Source organism: Dermacentor andersoni, chromosome 3, assembly GCF_023375885.2.
Source record: "Dermacentor andersoni chromosome 3, qqDerAnde1_hic_scaffold, whole genome shotgun sequence".
NCBI classification, from domain to species: Eukaryota; Metazoa; Arthropoda; class Arachnida; order Ixodida; family Ixodidae; genus Dermacentor; species Dermacentor andersoni.
This window is the reverse complement of record NC_092816.1, coordinates 204,906,926-204,933,315: the sequence shown is the minus strand read 5'-3', so window position 1 is coordinate 204,933,315 and position 26,390 is coordinate 204,906,926. Positions and strand designations below refer to the sequence as shown.

The 26,390-nt window shown below is 46.1% G+C and overlaps 1 long non-coding RNA gene across 1 annotated transcript in view; it reads right to left on the bottom strand.

The window, feature by feature from the left end:
* LOC140216641 (uncharacterized) overlaps positions 1 to 26,390 on the bottom strand; it is an 83,304-nt gene that overhangs the window by 42,939 nt on the left and 13,975 nt on the right. The window lies entirely within an intron of this gene.

The following is a 26,390-nucleotide window of genomic DNA, read 5'->3' as shown; positions in this document are numbered from 1 at the left end:
TTGCGGGGCCCCACGGTACGCAAACAACAGAGGTGCCAGCAAGCGATCCGAAGATTTTGGCTGTTCTTAGACGAGCTCCCACAACATCTGTTTCAAGGTTCCATTGAACCTCTTGACCATCCCATTAGACATAGGATGATATGGAGTGCAACTAAGATGATTTACTGCCAATAATTCCTTGACTTCCTTCATGAGATCCGATGTAAAACATGAAGCTTAGTCGCACAGAACTTCGCGTGGAAAGGTAATGCAAGAAAATGCCTCGACAAGTCCTTCCGCAACTGCAGCTGAGTCGATTGCTATCAAAGGTACAGCATCTGGGTAGCGAGTCGCAAAATCCATAAGAGTGAGAATATATTGATGACCTCTTGTGGAACTGGGAGTTAAAGGTCCAATCATGTCAATGACCAAACGTTCACAAGGGGTGTCAGTCAACGGCACTCGTACTAAAGGCACTGTGCCCGCCTTGCCTTTTGGTAAATTCCTTTGACAGTCGTCATAGGATCTGACGTATCTACGTGCTTCTTGTAAGCTGGGGCTGTAGAACATCTCAAGAACGCGATTCATCGTCCTTTTTGATACCCTGGTGTCTGGACATTACATTCTCATGAGCAAAATGTAACACTTGACCTCGCAGGGACTTTGGGACTACTGCTTCTTGAAACGTTTTACCAGGAGACAGAAAGCAGTGACAATATTGAATCCCTTTCTTGATGACAAAGCCAAAGGTTGTTTATCCCTTGCTAACAAGCTCATTGCCCCCTCTGGCTCTTCATACGTCGAGCGTCCCGTCTTTCTCTTGCTCTTCCTAGAAATTCTCGCGAGACATTTGCCAAGGGACTTTAGTTGACGGCAACCTTTGTAAGTTCTTGGGGCCTTTTATACCAACCAGAGGTGGATTTCGCCGCTTTCCTTCGTCTACACAGTGAACCTCCCTCTTATTGAATTCATCTCGAGAGGAAAATTTTCAGGAGTTGTCCGGGTCATTGGCCTCACGCGACCCAAGTACATTTCCCACTATGACATCGTATAGCTGCGATGTCACACACTTGACATTGGCTGTCCCAGAAAAATAGGGAGACTTAATTTGCACCTCAACTTCGGGGCTACAATGCTACTTCCATCAGCCAACCACAATATAGCCGCAGTGCCAGTGAGTGCTTCATCTGGCACGAGTGATGGACAAATTACCAAAGCATTACTTCCGGTTTCCCTCAAGATGCGAAACCTCTAGTCAAAGTCAAAGAAAACTAGTCAAATTCGTGTGTAGAACGTGCCCACAGACTTGGAAGTTTTCATGAGGGGAAACTGAGGCCAATAATTTATTTATTTATTTATTTATTTATTTATTTATTTATTTATTTATTTATTTATTCAAATACCCTAAAGGCCCAGCAGGCATTACATAGGGGGGGAGCAACAGTTAGTACAAAGCAACGCAGTACTACGATGTGTACAGAAGTCGCTCACAATTAACAGCATGTTGAAGAGAAAAACAAAATATAAAGATACATATCAACAATCATCAACAAACATTCAGTAAAATTCACTCCCTTTAAATATAAGGAAGGCGTCTTTTTGTCAAGCGGTAAGCTGAAGGGTACCGAATACGGCAATACTAGAGATTCCTCCCCGGAGACTCGCCTGGCCCGAAGACGTTTAATAAAATTTAGGAAAGCGCAACAATCTTCGTTAAAGCTCCGTTACGACAAACTCATCTCTGGCCAAAAAACCTACGTTTACGTTCACGCTAAACAGTCCGTTGTCGAACGCCAATCCTAGCAGCAATTGCAACAGCCACTGCGGCCGACTCAGCGTATTAAGCACAATCTATCATTGCTCTACACTAACATCCGCAGCCTGATACCCAAACGGGATTCGTTATGCAGACTCATTTCCTTGTCGTTCAGTAACGTTATAGTAGTAACGGAAACATCGCTACATTCCACAATGCTTGATTGCGAAATCCTTCCTGTTCTACCAGAGTTTCACATTTTTCGCAACAACAGGTGCGATGGAACCTTTGGCGGCGGTGTGGCTATTGCTACCCATCGCCAACTTACCTGCTCTTCTGTAAATGTAAGAACGCCTTTAGAAATGATTTGGACGTGCTGCCACGCCACTTCACTGCGCACGCTCGTCGGCTGTTGTTATCATCAACCCAGCTCTCATACCTCCTTTCTTTCGTTTTTTTACGATGCGTTGTTTGGAATAACAACGGCTTATCCTAAGACCCCCATCTTGTTACTCGAGGACTTCAACTTTCCAACCATATATTGAAGTCATGCTGCGTCATGTATAACACAAATAAACATGGCTAGCGAATTTATAAACGCTTGCTTGCTCTTCGATCTATCGCCACTGGTTACTAAACCTACGCGAATAACTCAACACTCATCAAATATCCTGGACCTCATCTTGACGTCACACCCCGATAAGATACCTCCTCTAACGTACGTCAGTCGTCTAAGCGATCACACCGCCATCCATGCCACGTTTGCTTACAGTATACTCAAAAGTAAAATATCACAGAAAGTACTAACGCTATATGATAAAGTGTTAGTACTTTTCAAGTATTCTTCAAGTAATAATCGTGAACTTTCTGTTTTTCATGAGGAACTTGCCCTTACGTATCAGCAGTGGTCGACCGAGAGCATCTGGGCGCTTGTCGAAACAGAAATGCTCCGGTTAATAAGTCGTTACATTCAGGCTGCCACGATAAATGAAAGAGCGCGTTCCCCCTGGTACAACACTACATTAAAACGCTTAAAGAATAAGAAAAAACGATCATTTCGTGTAGCCAAAAGTTCAGGTTCTCTTTCTGCCTGGAAAAATTATGACGAAGCCACTAAACAACGGAACTTATTAAAAGCACACACAAAATTTAATTTCTTTCCTGCTGCCATCCCGAACATGTTGAACTCTAACCCACGGCGTTTCCCGAAAATGGTAAAACCTGAAAATGATAGCTCTATTTCTCTATGTGATTATTTTAGCTCACCTGTTTCTGACTTGGATGTTCCAGATGCCTTTAACCTTTCATTTTCTTCAATGTTTACAAAAGAAACTGTCCAAATGAACTTCCAGATTTATCATTTTTTTATTTTCCAGCAATGGAAGGTATTGCTTTTAGGCCAGAAGGCATTGTTAAGGTTACAGATGGCCTGAAGTTCTCATCATCATGTGGGATAGACGGTATTAACGCCAACGTGTTAAAAAATACGAAGTATGTTTGTAGCTCCTTCCTCTGTTTCACTTTTCAACAACCACTTGACATGGGCACTGTTCCAATAGACTGGAAAATAGGGCAGGTGATTCCAGTTTTCAAATAGGTGATTGGTCTTCCCCCGGTAACTACCGTCCCATTTCACTCAGCGTATGCTCCAAAAATCATGGAGCAGGTTATCTACTCTCATGTTGCTAACTTCCCAACTTCATTTAAGCTGTTTCACGCTAATAAACACGGCTTCAGGAAAGGTCACTCATGCGAAACGCAGTTAGCTTTATTTATTCATGATATTCATTTAAACTTTGACTAACATTCCAACTGACGTCCTGTTTTTAGTTTTCGAAAAGGCTTTTGATAACGTTCCACATTCTCGTCTCTTGCTAAAATTTTGAACAGTTACGATAACAAGACGATGCTTTCGGTGACTCGTGCAATACCGTATGGCGAGAAATTTAAGAGAACTGCCAAGATGCAGGAAGTGTTCCAGAAGGCACATTGCCTGCATGTGAATCACGGACGACGTGAAAAACAAGCGTGTGCCCTCGTTACCCGTCAGCCTTGTGTCGCAACGAAAGGGGTACCTAGGAAGTGCGAACGGGGTGCCTGGGACTTCCGCTTACCGTTGGCAGGAGTACTGAAGTTTGACTGCAGCGCTCGTCTTTTCATTGGCGCACATCGTAAGCTTGCTGATCTTACGAACAGTTTTAGCTGTCTGAATACGCTTCTTCTTTAAGATTTTTCTTTTACCAAAATTTGTTCGTAACTTCGCTTATTGAATTCCCTCCGAGTTTCGTCCGTATCGCAAAGCAGTGATGCGATAGCTCTTAGTTTTCTAAGAGTTAACTATCCCAGATGCAAGCAAGCAAGCAGTCTCATTTTGAGAAGTATGTAAGACAAGTGCGAGTTGAACTCGTTTCTGGTAGTCCTGGTGGTCAACTGCAAAGAGTCGGTTCTTCTTCCTCCGCTTACCTATCGAACTTAGCCACGGATCTCTACTAAAACAACGTCTAACCTTCTGAGTGCTGCATACGTTAGGCTCTTCTAAAATTCATATTTTAGCTGCAACGTCACTAGGCCTCACACTATCCTTGAGTTAAGAAAAAAACATCCGAGCCATCCAGTAAACGTGACAGGAAGCTGAGCGCTAGAGAAGATCGCTAATGAAGACAAAGGAAAAGTCGCTTAGTCATTTTTTAATGTAGAAAACAACAACAACAATGCAGAAATAGAAAACCTAATTGAGGACTGTCTCCGCAAATGGGATGTCAACGTGCTAGAACAAGAAGACGCGGTACATAGATGTTGCGCATGGCCTTAGCCAATCACAGCAGCAACTGGCAAAATCGCGCTTTCCAAAATCAGTAAATGTCACTACTGTAGCATCGGCAGACTGGCTCAGAGGTAGAATCCTGAATTTCTGATGTGTTGGTGGTCAGTTTGAATCCTCGCATTACAACTATAATTCTTCTTTGCAACTGTCTCGCAACGGATTTTGTGATTTCAACGATGGATGGCGATGAGCATCCAAACGACAAGGCGAGTGAAGCAACAGCTATAGTAGTATAACAATATAGGAGGATCATCCCTGTTACCTGCTTCTCTTCGTACGCCGTAGCTACAGATGAACTGTCTCGATTTGAAATGCCATTGGGTTCCGAAGTGAAGTATCTAGAGAAACCTTTAGCCTTGAACAATAGATAAAAGTTGCATTTTAGTCAACGCAATGACAAGTGATAATGGACTAAGCGGTGTGTGTCATCCAACTACGAAAACAAACCCCTGTAATCATTTTCACTTATGACTTTCACTCCGACATTGTGCGGAACATAATGTGTTAGGTTATGCGTTCTCCAGGTCACAGCTGAAGTTGCTGAACTCTGTTGTGAAATTACGGCGCTTGTGGTTTTTAACACTTCCGAGATCGGTATATTCAATAATACAAACTGTCATCTGCCACTTCATCGCCCCTGAATGGTGTGTTCTTTATCTTATGATGACCCCTGCATTTATAAATAAACGAACAGTGTTTACATATCGATATCAGGATCAGCCATTATTCCTGACCAAAATTTGCTAAACAAGTTAGCCATCCAGTTTAATGGAAGTGATGATCCGTGGCAGCGCATGCAGATACGCCGTCAGCCTCGTAGACTGTAAACAAAGCTGTTAATTTAACTAAAATTTAGAGAAATTTCCTGCACCGGAAAATAAATTTTCCGTGAGTGCTCTATGACAGAAGCCTGTTAACAGAAAAAACTGCAATTTCGGTTCTTCGGCTTTCGGCGTACGGACTCGCGCGAGGGCTCACGCACCGCCGCGATCGTGACGAGCGAAGTGGCGGGGAGGGAGGGGAGCACCGAGATCCTCTGCTCACCTTCAACGAAATAACAACGCACTATTAGCTGTCGAGGAGGACCTTCCCGCTCCCCCACGCGAAACTTACTAGACCACAGTCATCTATATTCAGGATGCTTCAAACAAGGTCGTTCCCCTCGAGACGCAGACTGAGCCTTTATACACCGGACGTAGAGCCGCAATGTCCGGATTGCGGCGAATCGCACTGCTCGCTATCGCACATGCTCTGGCAATGCTCCGCGTTAAGCGCCACCGCGTTCAGCCAAGAAGACTGGGTGGACGCCCTGCTAAGCGACGACCACCAGACCCAGCTCCGGGCCGTCCAGAGGGCTCACGAAAGGACGGAGGCTCACGGGCTTCCCGTCCCAACGTGGGTGCGGCCCGCGACCCCTGCCGACCACTAAACCAAGATGGGGGGGAAGGGGTTATGTTGAGTTATTTCCTCCTCCTTCGTTCTTCTTGATATCTAGCCTATAAATCGATTCAAAACTAAAATATAACCGCTTTAAATTATTGTAGCTTGGTAAAAAAACTATAAAATAAAATATTAAACTTTTTTTTTTCTTTTCGTACTTCCCTCTTGCTCATACTTTCTCATAATTCACAATCTTGCAGCTCGATTAGAAAATCGGTAAGTTGCTTCCAATACATAAGGGTGGTAATAAGCACTGCGCTCCCAGCTACCAGACAATTTCATTAACAAGCATTCCGTGTAAACATGTGGAGCACATATTGTACTCGCATGTAGCCAAATTTTTAGAATCTAATTCATTCTTTGCATCGGCCCAACATGGTCTTAGGCGTACATTTTTTCCTGTCAAACCCAGTTACTTCTGTTCACTCATCATCTGCATACCATACTTGAAAAACACTCCAAGATAGACTGCATTTTTTTTGGACTTTGCGAAAGCCATTGGAAAAATTAATCACGCCTTACTAATGTTTAAATTCTCCTCACTGAATCTCGGCTGTAACATAATATCTTCGCTCGAATGCTTTATAAGAAAGCGCCTCCAGTACGTCACAATTAATAGTCATAACTCACCCGAAATAAATGTAGCATCGGAAGTACCACAGGGTTTAGTTTTAGGCCCACTTTTGTTTTTAACATATTAACTATTTGCCTAAGTGCGTTTCTTCTTCTGTGCATATGTATGCTGACGACTGTGTACTTTACAGGGAAATACATAACGATGACGATAAAAATACCTTGCCTTCAGACTTAAATAACATAGCAAGTGGGCGCGATAACTGGCTCCTGAATTTAAATCCTAACAAGTGCAAACTAATGACTCTTTCTGGCAGTATGATAGCTCCTCAACGTACAAACTAGGTGGCACCGAACTCGACCATGTATCGTAATACCGGTACTTTGGGGCTACTATTACCTACAATATAAAATTGAACACTAATGTTAATATGACCAGTAACAGTGGTAAGCGCACATAAGGATACTTATGACGTGACTTCGATAAAGCCCCACCTGACCTCAAGATGCTTCTATACAAAACTCTTGTGTGCTCGAAGTTCGAATACGCCGCTGCAATCTGGAACCTCATAACGCAAAGCTACTTAGGTCGCTAGGAGAAATTCAGAATAACGCCGCACATTTCATTCTTTCCAATTACCATCGTACAAGTATAACACCAATGAAACAAGCTCTATCACTGCATTTCTGTCACTGCGTCGTAAGTATTTCCGCCTTTGCCTTGTTCATAAGGTCTTCCATCATTCATCACTACGTACCGAGCTTATCACGCCACCCACTTATCGTTCATACACGGATTGCCCGTGAGCATTTTTGGGAAAGACATTTTTCCTTCATACCGCACACAACAAACGATTGGAACCACCTACCCGACGACCTTGTTTCCATTTCTGGTCATTCCCTTTTTTTGTTTCATTCTTTATCTGCGCATCTGCGTTGTGATAGTCCTCCTTAATCATATCGTGTATCGCTCCTCCCTACTCCTATCTTTTTCTTTTTAGATGTGTCGCGATGTCTGCAATTTCTTTTGCTTTGTCACGGTTTTTTTTTTCTTTCTCCTGTTTTTTCTCTCCCTTTGCCAAATTTCTTTTACGCTCATATTTTCCACTAGTATTGTCTAACATGCTGTGTTTATTTCTGTTCAGTTCAGTTATATTTGTTTTAGTACCATTCTGTTATATTTCATTTAGATTTTACAATTGGTCGCTAATCCTGTATAACGCTGTGCGTTTCTTTCTGTTCTTTTATTTGTTTATATGTTGTCACCCACTCCCCTCTGCAATGCCTCGACGATTGAGGGTACCGAAAATAAATAAATAACTAAATAAATAAATACATGCCGTTTTTTGCATATACCCCGCACGATGCGCTGTTTGCGGTACTGCTTTGATGCGCCGTGCCATAATCAAGATGGCTGCTCTTCGAACGGCCCACTGCGCCGTTTCTGATTTCGAAAATCGTACGAGATGAGTGGTTTTCTTTGCAAGTACATTCGGAACAGTGCGCGACGTATTCTTTTACCCGATATTTTCCGCGTGTTCATGACACAGGATACGACTACAGTGTAGCCCGGAAAAAAAATTTAGGCGGGCAGTGACAAAATTTCACAACTACGCGTTCCGACATTTCAGCGTACGTTGCGCTTTCTGAGGTAACATCGGATATGGGTATTAAATTTAGCTTTAGTTTCTTCTTATAGCATACGTAAGGGCTAACCAGGTGGCTTGACAAATGTATTATTGTCAACTCTTGCCTTTTTGGCCTGTACTTGTTGTTTCTGTGGCAGCGAGAAAAAAAAAGGATGCGTGAGTTCTCAACAAAGCTCACTCTGCGACGCTAGCTCTTAGCTACGATCAAGTGTTTAGTTTATTGAAGTGACCGAAAAGTGCGTCTTTTTTGTGTTCCATATTATTTTATTTGATTTGATGCTGGCATATGAACCCGCCGCATATGAGGGCACATGGTATCCAGTAGTGATCTTGTTGCTTCGTTAGCTGCGGTTCAAGTGTTTTAGTGCGTTACCATCAGGAAGTGATTTTGCCTGGCCACTGACTAAGCCGCATCGTTTTGAATACAGTTAGCGGGAACACTGGACTGCGTGAGTTTGCGTACTATCTGCGCATTTTAAAAGCCCAGCGTGGAAGATGTTAGTACCCGAGCCGCGAATATATGCGGTCATCACGCTCAAGGCCACAAGGAATCGCTCACACGTCGTCTGCTTACATGGCTTCACGACTCTGACAAAGAATAACTAAATGTATGGGTGATTGACTGCAAAATGAGAAACAAATCATCAAAATTTGCATAACCTCAACTGCAGCAATACATTTAGTAAAAAAAAGGAAGAGGGCAGCCTGTGTCATCGTTTGACGTGACTGATAGCATACAGTTAAGGTAATTTGTCCACCGCTTCAAATTAGCAGGACTATATTCTACCGTGTGCCATTCTGCTAGACATCGTTACGAAAACAGCTGCCGTGTGATCGATTTGTGACTGCCCATTCCTCGACCAGGCGCAAGGGGACGGAGGCTGTGCGGGAGGGACTCGCCAAGAAGTGCGTACTTCGCGCGCGACCGCGCGCCGTGCCTTGAAATTGATATGCAGATGACCGTTGCGCTCGCCTTGCCGTGTTCTCGCCCCTCGGCATTGAACCCATAGATCGCACGAGTGTCGCTTCGCTCGCTACCGCGCTTGCTCGCACCAGCGCTTTGACGGCGAGTGTGCGCGCTCATCGAGAGTGAAGCGTTCGTGTCTGCTTGTGCGCGCTCACGCGATGTTTGTTAATTCGGTTGGCAAGCGAATGCTTCCGAATTCACACTGCCGATAAGACTAGTAATTTGTTATGGCAGTCGAAGCTTCGCCTGTCGAGAGAAAGTGCGACTTTTTTTTCTTTTTAGTTCGAAAATAAAGAAAGCGCATAAAGCACATAGCACAATTCGGCCTATTCGTATGAATTACATGAAGAAGTAGACTTGAGCGACCGATTGCAATGTTCAAGTTGCTAATTAAAACGTTTCGCCGAATAACTTCATAATATTCTACTGTAAGCGTATGTACAAATTCCGAACTTGAGGCCAGGAAGTAATGAAGTAGTTGCTTCACTTCTCCAGTCATAGGCTTCAATTCCGCAATTTCGACATGTGCCCTCTGGTGAATAACGAGATTCGTTTAGAAGAGTTATAAAACGGGAACTCACGAGAGAATCTGCATATCCGTTTCTGATATCCCGTTCTAACTGGCTGTATGGTTTAAAAGAAGCTTCAATGGTAGTTCCACAAAGGGTATGTTAATATTGTCGTGAATAGGCGACACGCAAAAAAACAAGCAACAAAACTACCGAGATAGCGGGAGGGTGGTAATTACACTTGTAGCTGAACCGGTGGAGATCAGCCCGAGATCTTTTTCTTTCTTTGTCTTCATTGACTGTTGTTGTTTAAAATGAAGCAATAGTCATTCTGAATGTGTTGCCTTTTGATGCTTAACGGTACTTCAAAAAGAAAACCACAGATGCCTCAATTAACCTGCTGTTCACACATCCTCTCGGTTAGTGCATATTGGCAATAATTTTATTTATTTATTTATTTATTTATTTATTTATTTATTTATTTATTTACATTTTATTTATTTATTTATTTATTTATTTATTTATTTATTTATTTATTTGTAAAGTACCTTACGAGGCCCCTACATGGGGACTGAGTAAGGGGGGCATAGCATTCAGTAAGTAAATACAATCTAGTAACAATAATAAAAATATACACCAGCCAAGTGTACAGCCTAAAGGTTAGAGAAACATGTTAGGTACATAAGGCTGTATATGCGTACATTAAACAGGAACTCTTAAGTTTCTAACAAACGTATTACAGTGCAAAAAAAAAGTAGGAAGAATAACACAGAACAGTGAGTGTGATATCAATGGTTAACAAGGGTTAAGCGAATTGAGTGAGTGCCTGAATTTTTCACGGTCAGTTTCCGCAACTATGTTGTCGCAGAGGCTGTTCCAGAGCCGAATGGCACGTGGAATTGCAGACGAGTTAAAAGCTTCGGTTTTACCATAGATGCGCGTGAAGCTATAATGATTGTGTAATCTGTGCGACGTTGCGGTGACGTTTATAGGTGTAGGGAGCGTTGGTTAGTGTGGTGGGCGTATTTATGAAATAATGACAAAAGGGCTATGTCATGACGATTACTTAGCAGCTGAAGTGAAAGGTGAATCTTTATTTGTGTTGCGCTACAACGGTGCAATGCAGCGGTGGCGTAGAGGTAGAACACCCGCCTCGCGTGCAAGAGGTCCGTGGCTCGAATCCCGGTGCCGCGCAATTTTCCACCGGATTTCAAAAAAAATCCGCGTGATGATAAAATTGCATAAACAGGCCTGGAGTGTGGCCTGATCCCGGTGACCAGAACCGGTAACGCACTCCCTCAACATAGCAGGATTGGCCACCCTGGTGCAGTACTTGGCCACAACCTCCTATATGAATACAACAATCAAACTCCGGCCCTCAGTCCCCAGCAGCTGCGAAGCAACTGACCACGGCGGCGGTCAGACCTGCGACGCAGCAGAGGGTGCTCAGAATCCCTGGCTCCGGACAGGCCGCCATTGGAATATGAACCTACCAACGTTTAACGTTATCTCATGAGGCGAGTCTAGCAGTGCTATTTGAGGAATTAGAGGGCAGTAAATGGGATATAATAGGGCTCAGTGAAGTTAGGAGGCCAAAAGAAGCACATACAGTGCTAAAAAGCGGGCATGTCCTGTGCTACCGGGGCTTAGCGGAGAGACGAGAACTAGGTGTCGGATTCCCGATTAACAAGAATATAGCTAGTAACATACAGGAATTCTATAGCATTAACGAGAGGGTGGCAGGTCTTGTTGTGAAACTTAATAAGAGGTACAAAATGAAGGTTGTACAGGTCTACGCCCCTACATCCAGTCATGATGACCAGGAAGTCGAAAGCTTCTATGAAGACGTGGAATCGGCGATGGGTAAAGTCAAAACAAAATACACTATACTGATGGGCGACTTCAATGCGAAGGTAGGCAAGACGCAGGCTGGAGACAAGGTAGTGGGGGAATATGGCATAGGCACTAGGAATAGCAGGGGAGAGTTATTAGTAGAGTTTGGGGAACAGAATAATATGCGGATAATTAATACCTTCTTCCGCAAGCGGGATAGCCGAAAATGGACGTGGAGGAGCCCGAACTGCGAGACTAGAAATGAAATAGACTTCATGCTCTGCGCTAACCCTGGCATCATACAGTATGTGGACGTGCTGGGCAAGGTGCGCTGCAGTAACCATAGGATGGTAAGAACTCGAATTAGCCTAAACCTGAGGAGGGAACCGAAGAAACATCTATATAAAAAGCCGATCAATGAGTTAGCGGTAAGAGGGAAAATAGAGGAATTCCGGATCAAGCTACAGAACAGGTATTCGGCTTTAACTCAGGAAGATGACCTTATTGTTGAAGTAATGAACGACAATCTTGCGGGCATCATTAAGGAGTGTGCAATAGAAGTCGGTGGTAACTTTGTTAGACAGAATACCAGTAAGCTATCGCAGGAGACGAAAGATCTGATCAAGAAGTGCCAACGTATGAAAGCCTCTAACCCTACAGCTAGAATAGAGCTGGCAGAACTTTCCAAATTAATCAACAAGCATAAGATAGCAGACATAAGGAAGTATAATATGGATAGAATTGAGAATGCTCTCAGGAACGGAGGAAGCCTAAAAGCAGTGAATTAGAAACTAGGAATAGGCAAGAATCAGATGTATGTGCTAAGTGACAAACCCGGCAATATCATTACTAATATGGATAGGATAGTTCAAGTGGCTGAGGAGTTCTGTTGAGATTTATACAGTACCAGTGGTACCTACGATGATAATGGAAGAAGGAACAGTCTAGAGCAATTTGACATCCCACAAGTAACACCGGAAGAAGTAAAGAAAGCCTTGGGAGCTATGCAAAGGGGGAAGGCAGCTGGGGTGGATCAGGTAACAGCAGATTTGTTGAAGGATGGTGAGCAGATTGTTCTAGAGAAACTGGCCACCCTGTATACGCAATGCCTCATGACCTCGAGCGTACCGGAATCTTGAAAGAACGCTATCATAATCCTAATCCATAAGAAAGGGGACGCCAAAGACCTGAAAAATTATAGACCGATCAGCTTACTGTCCGTTGCCTACAAAGTATTTACTAAGGTAAGTGCAAATAGAATCAGGTACACCTTAGACTTCCGTCAAACAAAGGACCAGGCAGGATTCCGTAAAGGCTACTCAACAATAGACCATATTCACACTATCAATCAGGTGATAGAAAAATGTGCGGAATATAACCAACCTTTATATTGACGCGTGTACTTATCTTTATCGGGTGACCACGTTTCGCCGCCTAACAAATGTGATCGCACAGCGCTGGATGCGCCTGCATGTATCCGAATTTTCTGGAAAGTTATCGATGCTTCCATCCGGCTGTCTGTTGTCGCCGAACCTTGTGCTATCTGATTTCATCGCGTGACGCGAATGGTGTAGAACTTTGTGGAAGGCACGCGGGTCCGAAGGATTAGTCTGGAACATTCGATGACTGCTGTATAAAAGCCGACGCGCTTGACCCGCTGATCAGATTTTCGACGATCGCCGACTGTGTTCGCCGCTATCGTTGAGCTTTAAGTGTAGCCTGTTTTGTGGGCACAGGTTCGCCCAATAAAAGCTAGTTTTGTCTTTCACAGTACTGCTACTGTGTTCCTTAACGTCACCACCACGTGACATCTGGTGGAGGTGCTTTTCTTTCATGTACCGGACGCCCCCGACAAACCGTGATCCAAGCCCGGACCGCAAAGACAGCACCAACGTAGTCTCGGACCATCGAGCAAGCCGCCGTCTTCAACAACTGCCCCCGGAGCACGGACTTTTACCTGAAACCAGGAAGATCACCACCAAGTCCACCCCAATGGCAGCCCCAGCATCTCCCATCGTGCTGCAGCAGCCCAGGGAGCCTCCGACGTTCCGCGGTTCAACGTTCGAGGACCCGGAAAGCTGGCTTGAGACATACGAGAGGGTCGCTGCTTTTAACAAGTGGAACAGCGACGATAAAGTGCGACATGTCTTCTTCGCATTTGGAAGACGCTGCCAGGACGTGGTTCGAGAACCGAGAAGCCACCTTGACGACCTGGGAGCTATTCCGAAGCGGCTTCCTGCAGACATTCGCAAGCGTTGTACTTCGAGAACGAGCCCAAGCGCTATTAGAAACCCGGGTGCAACTACCAAATGAGACCACCGCGATTTTTACAGAAGAAATGAGCCGCCTATTCCGCCACGCCGACCCGGAAATGTCCGAGGAAAAGAAAGTCCGCCTACTCATGCGTGGTGTAAAGGAGGAACTTTTTGCCGGGATGGTACGAAGCCCACCGAAGACTGTCGACGAGTTTCTTGGCGAGGCCACCAGCATCGAGAAGACACTCGAGATGCGAAACCGGCAATTCGACCGCCGCACGAACTCGACAAACTACGCCGGAGTTCAGTCACTAGCCACCGACGACCTACGCGAGACTATCCGAGCTGTCGTGAGGGAGGAGCTACAAAAGCTGTTCCCATCATCACAGCCTCAAGTGGCTACGATTGCCGACGCCGTGCGTGAGGAACTCCAACAACAACTTGGAGTAGCCCCTGAATCGCCGCAGCCTGAGCCGCAAGCGATGACCTACGCCGCCGTCGCACGCCGTCAAGGTCCCCCTCCGCGACCGCGCCAGGGCCCTGTCACGCCGCAATTCCGTCGTCCGCCGCCGCCGCCGCCATCACGACCACCCGTCGCCCAGCGCACCTACGCGAGGAAGACGGACATTTGGCGCGCTCCTGACCACCGCCCGCTCTGCTACCACTGCGGCGAAGCCGGCCATGTGTACCGCCGATGCCCATACCGCGACCTGGGATTGCGAGGCTTCGCCGTCAACGCACAGCGCCCGAGGGAAGGTGAACGCCCTCGTGACATCGCCGACTACCTCGCCGCTACTCAGTGGAGCCCTCGACGACCGTCCCGTTCGCCGTCACCAGGCCGCTACCTGTCGCCGCAGCGCCGACCATACACCGGCCCAGCCCGGAGCCGCTCTGCGAGCCCATATCCGGAAAACTAAAAGCAGCAACCGATGGAGGTGCGGTTGCTGTTCGTCGAACTGACGAAGATCCTCCGCCGCCGACGAAGACGACAAAGAAACCATCTCGACGACCTAATGACGACACGCCGCCGTCCCGACGAAGTCAGGAAGCCAAGACTACACCGACGAAAGATGGCTTGACGACGCGACGTTCCAGCTTCAGTTCAACACGACGCAGCCGTGATCCGACGCCAAGACCCAACTGCAACGCCAGACGAAGAACCACCGACCTCGACGTACTTCTCGACGGCCACACAGTCACTGCCTTAGTCGACACAGGGGCCGATTACTCCGTAATGAGTGGACACATCGCCGGCCAGTTGAGGAAGGTTAAGACTGCATGGGAGGGCCCCCAAATTCGGACCGCTGGAGGACACCTCATTACGCCGACTGGAATCTGCACGGCAAGAATTACCATTCATGACCGGACTTACCCTGCCACCTTCGTTATCCTGCAACAGTGTTCACGAGACGTCATTCTCGGCATGGACTTCCTGAACCAACACGGCGCAATCATCGACCTGAAGTCGCAGTCAGTAACGCTGCCGGAAGATCAAGCGATACCGTCGGAGAGCCCTCGTAGTCACCACGCCTTGAGTGTGCTCGAAGATCAAGTGAGCATCCCGCCTCGCTGCAGCATCGTTATTTCGGTCGGCACCGAAACACCCGCTGACGTAGAAGGCGTCATCGAAGGCGACCAACGTCTACTACTCGACCGTGGAATTTGCGTCGCAAGAGGGATCGCTCGACTGCACGGAGGGAACACGAAAGTGCTGCTGACAAACTTCAGCCAGGAGTTCAAGCACATCAACAAGGGCACGACGATCGCATTCATCGAGGAAATACAGGAAACTAGCGATGGGTTTGTCCTCTCGGATTCTGTCGTATCTACCCCGACGACCGTAGTTCCCGAGCCAGACTTCGACATAAATCCAAATCTCCCCGTGATTAAGCAGCAACAGCTCAGAAGTCTGCTTCGACGATACAAAGACTGCTTTTCGACGTCATCGAGCATTCGACAAACACCAGTCGCAAAGCATCGCATAATAACCGAAGAGTGCGCTCGACCACTCCGCCAGAGCCATTACCGAGTTTCGACGCGAGAACGCGAAGCTATAAGACAACAAGTCGAGGAAATGCTGCGCGACGACATCATCCAGCCATCGAAAAGCCCGTGGGCGACTCCAGTTGTTTTAGTGAAGAAAAAGGACGGAACCCTACGTTTCTGCGTCGATTATCGTCGACTGAACAAAATCACGAAGAAAGACGTATACCCCCTCCCACGGATAGACGACGCATTGGATCGGCTCTGCAATGCTAAATACTTCTCATCGATGGACCTCAAGTCTGGCTACTGGCAAATAGAAGTCGACGAAAGGGATCGCGAAAAGACCGCCTTCATCACGCCAGACGGCCTCTATGAGTTCAAGGTTATGCCATTTGGACTGTGCTCGGCGCCTGCAACGTTCCAGCGAGTGATGGACACGGTTTTAGCAGGTTTGAAGTGGCAGACGTGTCTTGTTTACTTGGATGACGTCGTTGTCTTCGCCGCAAATTTCGACGATCACCTTAGGCGGCTTGCGACAGTATTAGAAGCCATCAATTCATCAGGGCTCACTCTGAAGCCGGAAAAGTGCCGCTTCGCTTACGATGAGCTTTTGCTCCTAGGCCACGTCATCAGCAAATCAGGAGTACGCCCCGACCCACAGAAGACAGCTGCCATCGCAAAGTTCCCTCAGCCAACCGACAAGAAGGCAGTGCGCAGATTCCTTGGCATGTGTGCCTACTATAGACGCTTTGTCAAGGACTTTTCACGCATCGCGGAGCCGCTAACACATCTAACCAGATGTGATGTCGCGTTCAAGTGGGAAACGCCGCAGGCCAAGGCATTTCAAGAGCTCAAACGACGCATGCAGTCGCCGCCGGTACTTGCACACTTCGACGAGGACGCCGATACCGAAATCCACACTGACGCCAGTAGCCTAGGCCTCGGTGCCGTCCTAGTCCAGAGGAAAAACGGAGTCGAACAGGTGATAGCTTACGCTAGCCGGTCGCTGTCAAAAGCGGAAAGCAATTATTCTACGACTGAAAAGGAATGCCTCGCCATCATTTGGGCTACAGCTAAATTCCGCCCTTACCTCTATGGCAGGCCATTCAAAGTCGTCAGCGACCACCACGCGTTGTGTTGGCTAGCTAACTTAAAGGACCCTTCCGGACGGCTGGCGTGGTGGAGCCTCAGACTACAAGAATATGACGTCACGGTAGTATACAAGTCCGGAAGAAAACACTCCGACGCCGACTGCTTATCACGCGCCCCAATCGATCCCCCGCCGCAAGACGACGAGGACAACGACGCCTTCCTTGGGATAATAAGCGCGGAAGACTTTACTAAACAGCAACGAGCAGACCCGGAGCTAAAAGGCCTCGTCGAATATTTGCAAGGGAACACCGACGTTGTCCCTAGGGCATTCAAGCGCGGGTTGTCTTCGTTCACACTACAAAAGAACCTGCTCGTGAAGAAGAACTTCTCACCAGTCCGCGCCAGCTACCTTCTTGTTGTGCCATCAGCGCTGCGTCTAGAAATACTGCACGCCCTACACGACGATCCAACCGCTGGGCACCTCGGATTCTCCCGGACGCTGGCCGGGTCTGACCGCCGACGTCGCCCGTTACGTCAAGACATGCCGAGACTGTCAACGACGCAAGACACCACCGACAAGGCCAGCAGGATTACTACAGCCGATCGAACCTCCTCGTCGACCATTCCAGCAGATTGGGATGGATTTGTTGGGGCCGTTTCCGATGTCAACATCCGGGAATAAGTGGATCGTCGTGGCGACGGACTATCTCACCCGCTTTGCTGAAACCAAAGCTCTACCGAAAGGCAGCGCAGCCGAAGTGGCGAAATTTTTCGTCGAGAACATCCTGCTGCGACATGGTGCCCCAGATGTCCTCATCACCGACAGAGGAACGGCTTTTACAGCAGAGCTCACCCAAGCCATTCTGCAGTACAGCCAGACAAGCCACAGGAGGACAACTGCCTACCATCCGCAGACGAATGGTCTCACGGAGCGCCTGAACAAGACCCTCGCCGACATGCTAGCAATGTACGTCGACGTCGAGCACAAGACGTGGGACGCGGTCCTGCCGTATGTAACCTTCGCTTACAACACGGCGGTGCAAGAAACAACACAGATCACGCCGTTTAAGCTGGTTTACGGCAGGAACCCGACGACGACGCTCGATGCCATGCTGCCGCACGTCACGGACGAAGAGAATCTTGACGTCGCGACCTTTCTCCAGCGCGCCGAAGAAGCTCGACAACTCGCCCGCCTACGGATCAAGAACCAGCAGCGTACCGACAGCCGACATTACAACCTCCGACGACGCTTCGTCGAGTACCAGCCCGGTGACCGTGTTTGGGTTTGGACCCCTATACGCCGACGAGGACTGAGCGAGAAGCTTTTGCGTCGCTATTTCGGACCGTACAAGATCATCCGACGTGTTGGGGCACTGGACTATGAGGTCGTGCCAGACGGCGTTTCGCTATCACAGCGTCGCCGCTCACGACCTGAAATAGTCCACGTTGTGCGACTCAAGCCGTACTACCAGCGATAATGAACTTTGGGACTTCGCGTAACTGACCTTTGGACTTACTTTCTTTTCGTTGTTTTGTTACTTATGTTTAATAAGTGTCCTTTTGCGTTTTGCTCTCTTATATTTGTAGCATCGGGACGATGCTTTTTAAGAGGGGGGTATTGACGCGTGTACTTATCTTTATCGGGCGACCACGTTTCGCCGCCTAACAAATGTAATCGCACAGCGCTGGATGCGCCTGCATGTATCCGAATTTTCTGGAAAGTTATCGATGCTTCCATCCGGCTGTCTGTTGTCGCCGAACCTTGTGCTATCTGATTTCATCGCGTGACGCGAATGGTGTAGAACTTTGTGGAAGGCACGCGGGTCCGAAGGATTAGTCTGGAACATTCGATGACTGCTGTATAAAAGCCGACGCGCTTGACCCGCTGATCAGATTTTCGACGATCGCCGACTGTGTTCGCCGCTATCGTTGAGCTTTAAGTGTAGCCTGTTTTGTGGGCACAGGTTCGCCCAATAAAAGCTAGTTTTGTCTTTCACAGTACTGCTACTGTGTTCCTTAACGTCACCACCACGTGACAATATATAGCTTTCATCGATTACGAGAAAGCGTTTGATTCAGTCGAAACCTCAGCAGTCATGGAGGCATTGCGGAATCAGAGCGTAGACGAGCCGTATGTAAAAATACTGAAAGATATCTATAGCGGCTCCAGAGCCACCATAGTCCTCCATAAGGAACGCAACGAAATCCCATTAATGAAAGGCGTCAGGCAGGGAGATACGATCTCTCCGATGCTATTCACAGCGTGTTTACAGGAGGTATTCAGAGACCTGGATTGGGAAGAATTGGGGATAAGAGTTAATGGAGAATACCTTAGTAACTTGCGATTCGCTGATGATATTGCCTTGCTTAGTAACTCAGGGGACCAACTGCAATGCATGCTCACTGACCTGGAGAGGCAAAGCCGAAGGGTGGGTCTAAAAATTAATCTGCAGAAAACTAAAGTATTGTTTAACAGTCTCGGAAGAGAACAGCAGTTTACGATAGGTACTGAGGCACTGGAAGTGGTAAGGGAATACATCTACTTAGGACAGGTAGTGACTGCGGATCCGGATCATGAGACTGAAATAATCAGAAGAATAAGAATGGGCTGGGGTGCGTTTGGCAGGCATTCTCAGATCATGAACAGCAGGTTGCCATTATCCCTCAAGAGAAAAGTTTATAACAGCTGTGTGTTAGCAGTACTCACGTACGGGGCAGAAACCTGGAGGCTTACGAAAAGGGTTCTACTTAAATTGAGGACGACGCAACGAGCTATGGAAAGAAGAATGGTAGGTGTAACGTTAAGGGATAAGAAAAGAGCAGAGTGGGTGAGGGAACAAACGCGAGGGAATGATATCTTAGTTGAAATCAAGAAAAAGAAATGGGCATGGGCAGGACACGTAATAAGGAGGGAAGATAACCGATGGTCATTAAGAGTTACGGAATGGATTCCAAGGGAAGGGAAGCGTAGCAGAGGGCGGCAGAAAGTTAGGTGGGCGAATGAGATTAAGAAGTTTGCAGGGACAACATGGCCACAATTAGTACATGACCGGGGTAGTTGGAGAAGTACGGGAGAGGTTTTTGCCCTGCAGTGGGCGTAACCAGGCTGATGATGATGATGATGATGATGATGATGATGATGATGATGATGATAGTGACAACGGTAGTCGTAATTCCGCGAAATGAAATGTGCGGCTCTGTTTTGGATTGGTTTCAGCATCGTAAAGAACTAATATTGGTGGGGAGACCAGACTGGAGCAGCGAACTCAAGTCGAGGGCGAACAAATGCTTGAAATGCCAGTTTGCGGATAAGTGGAGGTGAGTTCCGAAGGTTACGTCGCAGGTAACCCAGTGATCGAGAAGCACTGGCACAGATGGTGGTAACGTGAGAAGTCCAGGAGAGGTTTGTTGAAAGATTTACGCCTAGATATTTAAATGATGATTTCCGAGATAATGGGACATTTTAATACAGTAGGAATAGTCCAAGTTATTGCGTTTGCGGGTGAAGGAGATCACTTTAGATTTCGATGAATTTAGAGTCATTAGCCAGGTATCACACCAATTATTAATTTGGTTAAGATCGTTTTGGAGAATGACGTGGTCATCGGAGCTGTTCATAAAACGATAGATAATGCTGTCGTCAGCGAAAATGCGCATGCAGGATGATAAGTTATCGGGTATGTCATTAATGTATATCAGAAAGAGTAAAGGACCAAGAACGCTTCCTTGTGGTACACCGAATGTAACATGTGAAAGGGGTGAAGAGAGGCTGTTAGCGAAGGTAACATTCAAATGGTGGTACGTGGACTGGCCACGTACCAACACTTCGAAGCCAGGATAGAGTTAGTGAATCAAGTTTTAATGATGATAACTTCAAAAACAAACGACAGTGGGCTACGTGGTCAAAAGCTTTAGAAAAATCGAGAAAGATGTTGTCAGTTTGAAGGTTTGAGTCCATGTTGAAATCCAAATCTGTCGTAAATTCAAGCAGTTGCGTTTTGCACGACAAACCTCGCCTGAAACCATGTTGATTATGAAAAACGAAGTTGTTCGATTCTAGATGATGGTAAACATGAGATGCAATAATATGTTCCATCATTTTACAGCATATGCACGTTAGTGATATCGGCCGGTAGTTCTCAGCCAAGTTCTTGTCAGCGTCTTTTAAGATGGGTATGACCTTGGCTGTTTTCAAGTCTTGGGGTATCTGACCTGTCATTAAAGACTGATGAAAAATGTGGAATAACAACTTGCTAGATACTAAGACTGTAATTTTTTGTAATTTAGAGCTAATATTGTCAATACCTGCTGAAGACGAAACTTTCCAGTTAATAATAAGCTGAACAGTAACATCAATAGTAATGTCAATAGGTTCCAAGTGGCGGTAATCTAGGTCTGCAACAATGGGCAAATTAGTAATACTTTCTTCCGTCAATACGGATGAGAAGAATTTGTTCAAAAGTTGAGCGCACTTACTGTTAGGAATATGAATGTTGTTTTCATTGTGTAAGGAGATGTCATTAGTATGGTGTTTCGAAGATAAAATTTGCAAGAACTTTATGGGATTAGTTTGAGCAGTGAAGGAAAGTCTTGATAAAAATATTTATTTTTGACTACACTGAGAGCGGAGCAGTATGAACGTAAACAGTTAAGATACATTTCCCAAGCTGACGGGGTGCCGGTTCGTTTTGCAGTTCTGTATGAACGTTTCTTTTTGTTTCTGAGTAGGTGAAGGGACTTAGTGAACCACGGTTTGTTTTTGTTTTAAGCTATGCGGATTAAAGGAATGTTCTGCTCAACCAATGCGCATAACTTATCTCTGAACATGACCCAATTATCATGAACAGACCTAGTATTGAACGAAGGTAGAAACTGATGTTCAAGAAATGATTCTAGCTCAATGTTGATTACTTCATAATTTTCCTTGTTGTAGTCACGAATTGTCTTTCTTGAGACACCTGTAAATGGTAATGGGATACTGATAGATTTATTGAGTAATCTGTGGTCACTGAAACCATCCGTGCATGTTACTTTTTCTATAGTTTCCGGGGCGTTAGTTAGTATAAGATCTAAGACGTTAGAGCGATGGGTGGGTTCTTTAATGAGATGGAACAGATTATAATCTAATGTTAGGCTAATGGATTCAGATGAAAAACCGCAGAATGACGGCAAGTTTGGCCAATGAGAGGAAGATTAAAGTCGCCAATAAGGTATGTGAACTCGGTTGGGCTTTTGCAATGCTGCTGCGCAGTTCATCAACGAAGCAATGACTATAATTTGGGGGGCGGTAACAAACGCCTGTCAAAACTTTAGCAGAACGGCAGCGGCGTGTGGCCCAGACAATCTCGAGACCTGAAGATGTGTCAATAATGTACGATGCGATAGTCTTTTTAATAGCCAGGAGGACGCCACCACCTCTTCTATCTGAGCGATCGCGGCGATCAATATTATAGGTTAGCTTAATGGGAAGAATTTCGTTATCGGCTAAGTCGGGGGAAAGCCAGGTTTTGGCGAGGGCAAGAATAGTGCAGTCTAAGTCTTCGAGATAAGATGAGACGAGTTCGCATTTCGACATCAGGCTTCTAATATTAGTGAATGATATTTTTAACGATGTAGCAATGCGATGAGTTAGCGGCGCTTCACGCGTGTCTTGGTCTAGCTATCTGCTGATTTCCGCTACTGAACGCTTTGTGGCATCATAAGCATAAGATTTGTCATCAATGCGCAGTCGGTCAACTGAAAGTTTGAATGGTTTATTTGAAGCTTGATGGTTCATTTGAGCTTGATAAATGAAGCTTGACAGAGCAATGTGCTATATCGGCTTCTGCGTTTTTTGAACACACAGCGACCGCCGACACGGAGTTGTTTGTACGTTGTGTGTGTGTTGTGTGCGTGTGCATGTGTGTGTTGCGTACGTGTTGTGGGCATGTGTGTTGTGTGTGTGTTTGTGAGGGGGGGGCGCGTACAATATGGCGCATGGTGAGTTCTGTTTGTTTCGAAAGTGCATACGGTGCCACGGACTGGCCACGTACCAACATTCTGCTGTTACCTGGAACGAAATAGTCGTCTGGCTGGAATAAGCATCATTTGGAAGTGCCCCCCCCCTCCCCGCGGTACTCACATATGCGCACACTGCACAGATTTCTTCACCACTCTTTAAAAAAATTATTCTGCCAAGGCACTTCACTGAGCTCTGTACAGTCATGAGACTACACTCTAAAAACTAAGGGAGTGCCGGGCACTCTCTTTGAGGGAGTAGCTGCTTGTCCCATATTTCACTCTCTTTTCGAGAGTAGATCGACCCTCTTTGAGAGAGAGTAGGTCAACTCCTCCTGACAGAGTTTTGTTACTCCACCGCAAGGGATTGCTAGTACTCTTCCGCAGAGTGATAATACTCTTCCCACAGGAAGTGCTAGTACTCTTCCGCAGAGTGCTAATACTCTCCCCGCAGGGTTAATAGTACACCGCCAGACCGAGTACTTCTACTCCCCCAAACAGAGTGCTTGTACTCCTTCAGAACAGAGTGCTAGTACTCTTCCCAATACCCTCTTAGCCAAGTCCTGATCACGCATGCAGGCAGGAAATCAGATCAAATTAGGGCCGCTGATATACTGTTCCCTAGGCGGCTCCTCAGAGACACTGGCCCGATTCCAAGCGGCCTTCAGAATAGGCGTGAGCAAAGTTATGCAGGATTTTAAAGTCATTTTTTCCTGGCTATTTGCTGCCTACCGTGAGGCGTGACTGCTCTGAAGCGGCCGATGCGTATGCGTCACGAACGCCACTAAGGAGAAAAAAAAAAGCGATTTAACACTTAATCTGCAAATATCTTCGCAAATTTCGCTATCAGGAGTCACACAATCTAATTAGAGTACAATTGTCAAGGGAATCACATACTTATCAAGAATCACAATGCTCTATACATCATGTGAATTCGAACCCGCGTACACTCGCATTTGTACAATTCAAAACACACATCATAACCATTACACCACAGCGCCGCCACGCATAGTCGTGTTCTTTTAGAGCTTATATATATACCAAACGTATTTGATGAATCGGCTGTGGTGGGTGGGGTTTCTCTGCAGTGTGCTGTGCTGTTGTGTACTGGAATACGTGTGCGTTTGCATCATTTCCATGCCTTGACAACGTAGACGACAACGTGAGAACTATTCACGGCTTGTCGTCACCGCAGGAAAATAACAAATGTGCCGTTCAGCTCATGATCGAGTGCTTCTCCAGTCCATGTTCTCCAAAATACGCGGATACAAAGTATTGCGCCAACCATCCACGTATGTGAATTTAATTCGCGCGTATACTGGTGAGCAACTGCGACGCCAGTACCAGGCATTTCGACGTGCCTCACGCTGCCGTGTAGACGTTCTTTTCAAGTGCATTAGTTTAGAGTTTGGTTCAGTCCGCTGTGAGCTGTTGTCCTGCATTAGCAGCGGATCGTTAGCGTTTTGAAGCGCATGCATTCCAGCATTTGGAGACTGCTTATGCCGATAGCCGCGTCAAATGCATTGGCACGCATGTTTAAATGACTAATGTGTCCACTTGTTACGCGTGCACTGCTCGTATCCTGTGGCAGTGCTCGTTCTAAAAGCTTCGAAGACCATCTATACTCATGCGTGTGTTCAATTTATATATGCACAGGATGGACTTGCCGGCTAATTGGTTGAGCATTTTAGAAGAAACAGCGCAACACAAGGACGACGCAAAAACATGCCACACCACGAAGCGCTGGTGTGGTTGATGCTTTTTTCGTCCTTGTGTTTGCGCTGTTTCTTCTTCCACGATACACGCACACCACAGGTACGCGAAAGTTTAGGAGCATAAGTGGTTAACTCTGTTTTCCCCGTTTTCTCTCAGTGTCAATGGCACAGTGCGTTGCCCGGAATTGTGCACGCTTACCCCCATATGCAGAAATGCATCATAACTTGAAGCCCATGCTTGACTTGATCTAAACGACGCAAGTCGTGAACGCACCAAAAGAAAGGCAGTGAGCGTCTTGGGGGACGTTCGCACCAGGCGTCGTTTATATCAAGTCAAGCATGAGCTTTGTATTAAGATACATTTCTGAATACGGGGGCTAGACATCTGCTTCTTCCAGAAAATGTCGAAAAAACGCCCGCCAAAACCAGGCGCATTCGTAAACTTAACTAGGCAATACGAAGCTCCATAGAAAAAAAGAAGAGTGGTATTAAAAGCTTTCAGTATTTTTCTTTACTCCAAAATAGTTGCGCTCTCGTGGCTTCACTGTACAGAGATAGTGCAGCGTTAGCTAGAAAGCATGAATTTCCTAACTCCATGCCAAAATAAGCTTGTAAAATTATTTAGGTGCTAGAATCCAGGGTTTGTAGCGATCCTTGAAAATCTTTTATTTCTAAAATGCCATTTTCAAGGCAGTGAAAACCCTTGAATTTTTAGAAGTACTGGAAAGTACTTAAACTTGTACACTTGGCTAACTTAGCAGACATTGCCAAGCGCTTTTTTTCCCTTCTGTGACACTCTTTCGCATGTCACAGAAAATTGTCTCTGGAGGTAATAGAAGGAAAGCGACATCCTTAAAGTTGAAATTACAAAGGAGCTGCAGATACCAGTTTTATGCACATGGAACCGGCAACAAATGTGCTTGGAGGAGCAGAAGCAGGAAGCTCAACAGTTGAGGCATTCGAAGAGAAGCCGTGAAGAGTAAATTGAGAGCGAGCGACAGACACAATAAAAAGAAATTAGAAATGACTATTGCTTATTTGATGGTGAAAAAAGCTGAGGCAACAGATGACATCACATACACTGTCAAACCAAACAGTATTCAAAAACTGCAAATGTTGCAGGTCCAAGTAGTTAATTGTGCTATTGCAGAAAAACTTTGAGCGCTTTCTTGAAATGCTTCCTTGTGTGCGTTTAGTGGTGGGCGGTGAAAGGCAAATTAGCAGTCTTTCAAATGCTTGAAATCACTGAAATGCGATTTGTTTTGTTTTCTTTTGTTTTCATTAAAGTTAACGGTGTTCTTGAACAAGTTATTGCCTGTCCAAACTACTACACACATTGCACGAGGTCCTTGAAGTTACTGTGTCGGGGCCTCGAAAGTCCTTGAAAACCATTGAATTTTTTTCAATATTGCTACGAACCCAGTAGAACAACTGTCATGGAGTAAAAACCTTGGCTGAACAGGGGCTTATACGCAGAGCACAGGAAGACTAGAAATGCAGTAGTAGGCATGGAGGGCCCTGAAAAAAATGTGCCACATCCGCTCGTCTGCCTTATGTTTCTGCACTGACTGTCGCATTTTTAATAGAAGTGCACTTTCTGTTCTACTCCAATAAACGCAACATTACGAACTCCAGTGTGGGGCAGTCCTTCAGCCAGTGCAGAACTTTTTCTGTGCATCCGAGTCAGCTCTGTTATTTTTCCAGCATTGTAGTAGAAGATTTGTTAAACTGGTTTAGCAGAATATGAGCAGTATACTCTTAAATTAGCTGTTTATTTGTATGCACAAGTGCAGGTCCTCAGTTTGGTTGCATGAC